General features: G+C 33.3%; 1 protein-coding gene across 1 annotated transcript in view; it reads left to right on the plus strand.

The window, feature by feature from the left end:
* The first annotated feature begins 537 nt into the window (after nt 1-537).
* Nucleotides 538-3,608, plus strand: part of LOC106456865 (techylectin-5A-like) — a 70,554-nt gene continuing 67,483 nt past the window's right edge. The window contains exon 1 of the mRNA XM_022382650.1: nt 538-653. The gene's annotated coding sequence lies outside the window, so the exon portion shown is untranslated. The remainder of the gene's footprint in view (nt 654-3,608) is intronic.

A 3,608-nucleotide genomic window follows, 5' to 3' on the forward strand; every position in this document is an offset into this window, starting at 1 on the left:
CAATATATAACAGGGTACTTTCTTTGATTATTTAAAACTTGTTCTGCTTACATAATTTCATTCACATGACTTTAATCTGATATAAAAATAAAGAAAGTCATGTTTCATGTCGAAGCAGCAACGAATACACCATTCTGCTTAAATTAATTTCATAATTTTAATTGTAAGGTGTCAAGCAAATTAATAATGGCAAAGCAATTTTGTATTATTACTTTGAAGTAAATATAAAAATTATTCTCGAAATTAGACTGAAAATTACTATCAAACTTTTTGGAAGAAAATAGTAGATAGTTTACTAACACACATAAAAAATATGAACTTTAGACGTTGTTCTGTTGCTAAAATATGTTTACGATTGGGCTGTTTTGATTGCAACTGGGTGACTACGCTTACACAAGTTTCCCTGTAACAGCGCCACTTAACGAACGGGCACAATATTATCAGTGGGAAGTCCCATGATTCACTTGCAATGTACGGGTAACTAAAACGTCACAATTTCATCCGGCTTGGCGTATTGCCCAATATATTTTCATTTGATAAAAAGAGTAACGAGTAAAAGCAATGTTCAATTGCTCTCGAATAATCAAAATGTCAGCCAGTTTTATAACTAAAGCATAGGATTTGAACTTCTAAGGATATCATCAATGTGAAAAGTGAGTTATGGGGGTATATGTTGTAATATTCAAAACTTTTTTGCTTTACAGGTTATAGGCCATTTAACATAAGTTGCAAGCTATAGATGTATTAAGGCTATACAATTTTCTAGCACATGTAAAGGTATCTTATTTTAAATATTCCGAAAAATATTTGTGATATTTCCATTTTGTTTTATAATTATAACAGAACTTTTCATAAACATTACAGTAATTTAGATCAGTTGAACGATCACGTCAGGAGTAGAACAGATATGAATTTCAATTAAATTGAAAAATTTGTTGTAACCACGTTTTATTTATGACAAAAAATTAGGAAGTTTAGGTTTTCTTCGAAAAACAAACAAACGATTTTTTTTTTACTTATTTAAGCTTTGTAACGCTTTAAAATTATTGTATAGAGATGATTTGTCAATTAAGTCCTAAAACTGTGTAGTTTAATATATTATGAATAATGTTTTGGATATTTATTACATTTAGATAAATATTAAATACTCACGAAGTATAAAGCTAGTCCTTATGACTGATGAAATTTTGTCTGTTGTAAATCTCTCCAAAATCAAAGATGTAGTTCAACTTGTGAAATACAGATTTTATGTTGTAACTTGTCATGATTTTAATGCATTTTTATTGTTTTCATGGAAATCGTTGGAGATTTTCTGCCAATAAAACAGAAGTGTTTCAATGTAAAATACAAACGTAATAAATCGTAACATTCCTATATAAATTTAATTGTATATTTTTGATAAATAACTACGTTCTCAACGTCTTTGACATGTGAATGTATTTATAACTCACCTTCAACAAAGAACAATGCACATTTTGAAGATATTGTTGAATTTGATATTTTCTTTTGTTTATTTTGTATTATAAGAATTAGAAATGAGAATATTTTCTAGGTTGCTTTTACGCCACATATCATGACTAAAGCTTTAAGTTGTTTTCTTTATGTGTGTGTGTATATATATATATATATATATCTGACAATTTTTGAAATTTGTACATTTCATCCAGTGTGCTTATTTACTGCCTGCATCATAACGATTATATAATACCTTTAGAAAAGTTAAATGTCGTATCGTAAGTATGAGAAGTAAGTTAAGGAAAGTTGCATTCAATACACAAATATTGTTAATTTTTTATATTTTCTATATTCACCGCAAGAGTAAAAATATACAAATGTAGTGAGTACAATTAATATCCAGAGTAAAGTGGATTTCTTTTAATATACACGTATTTATTTATCTATTTTACAAGAACTGGATTTCAGTTGAACGTTTTGAATATTCTGAAGAGAGGACAATTTTAACTGATGTGGCCTTTTCTTTTAGTAGATATAATATATCCATATAACCAACAGTTTCAAATATTTATTGATTTAGATATCATAAGCATGTAAATTTTAACTTGTCTCAATTTAGAATGTACCTAAGTATATATATCTCAGAAATGGGAGCCCTCATTAGTGCATTAGTCGTCACCTTCTTTATGCCAGGTCCAGTTCTTTCTATATGAACTTGGTTGTTACTCACTTTTCAAACGGTTGTCGCGTTCTGGATGAAGGTAGCTTCATGAACACACCTGCTATATTTTATTAGTATTTTTACGCCAACGGAAGTCACGTGACGCTGGTAACACGTCATGAGATTCTCGAAGGATCGTGACTTAGCGAGCAACCTCAAGAATGTCCCAGCGTTTGGTAGACGCCCTCTTTTTTAGTATATCATTGCAGCTAGATAGATATAGAGACAGATAATTGAGTCAAGTGAGCGGTAGTGACGGTAATATAAAGTGTGATTTGTTATCGAGATTGCAAACGTATTGACTGTGGAAATTCTGTGTATTACAAAGTTGTATCGCGAAAGAATAAACTAGTTTTCATTAAGAAAGGACTTGTATCGCTGAAGTTTCTCGAAAAGAATTTCTACGGGAAATTAACAAACAAGCAGATACATAACAAATTGGTGTCAGAGAGTAGGACGGAAAATAAAAAAAAAGAAGAAGATGGAAACAAGAGGTGGCAAATCAAACTACAGCTTAACAGATTTGATGGCAGCAATACAAGAACAGGAAAAGAAAGAAAAGAGAGAGATTCCAGCAGTTCTTGGAGGAAAAAGAAAAGAAACAAGAAGAGAGATTACAGCAGGTGTTGGAGGAAAAAGAAAAGCATTGGTTGGAGGAGAAAAAAAAGAAACAAGAGGAGAGGCTACAGCAGTGGTTCGAGTAAAAAGAAAAGAAACAAAAAAGAGGCTACATCAGTGGTTGGAGGAGAAAGAAAATAAACAAGAAGAGAGACTACAGCAATGGCAACTGGGACAAGAAAGGAAACAGGAAGAACGTCTCCAACAGTTGCAGGAAAGTCAGCAGCAAAGTCAACAACAGTGGCAAGAAGTACAAATGGAAAACATTAGTAAGTTTCAAAGTGAATTAGATACATTAAAGGCCGTTTTGCTGTCTTTTACACAAGGAGGATATATTAGTCATGGACCTAATCAGCCTCAGACAATGAAAAGCCCCTTTCAGACCTCTCAGCTAAACCCTAATGGATACATCTTCAGTCCTGTCAGAAGTCACATTCCAGACATGAGTGTCAGCAATAGGGGTGATCTAGTATGAAGGAAGCCACAGGAATGCGATGGGAAGGCACCGTGGGAAGCATATAGAGCACAATTTGAGCTCCTGGCAGAAATGAATGGATGGATAGAAGAGCAGAAAGCAGTGTACCTGGCAACGAGCTTGAAGGGACAACCACTGGAAATACTTGGACAGTTGTCAGCAGACAACAGGCACAACTATAGAGCACTGGTAGCTGCTCTAGAACTCAGGTATGGAACCCAAAATCAGTCTAAAGTCTTCAGGGCTAGATTTAGGACTAGAGTCCGTGCTAAAGGGGAGAACCTGCAAGAGCTGGCATAGAATTTGGAAAGTATGGCACACAAGTCCTACCCAACTGCA

Source organism: Limulus polyphemus, unplaced genomic scaffold (assembly GCF_000517525.1).
Source record: "Limulus polyphemus unplaced genomic scaffold, Limulus_polyphemus-2.1.2 Scaffold266, whole genome shotgun sequence".
Classification (NCBI taxonomy): Eukaryota; Metazoa; Arthropoda; class Merostomata; order Xiphosura; family Limulidae; genus Limulus; species Limulus polyphemus.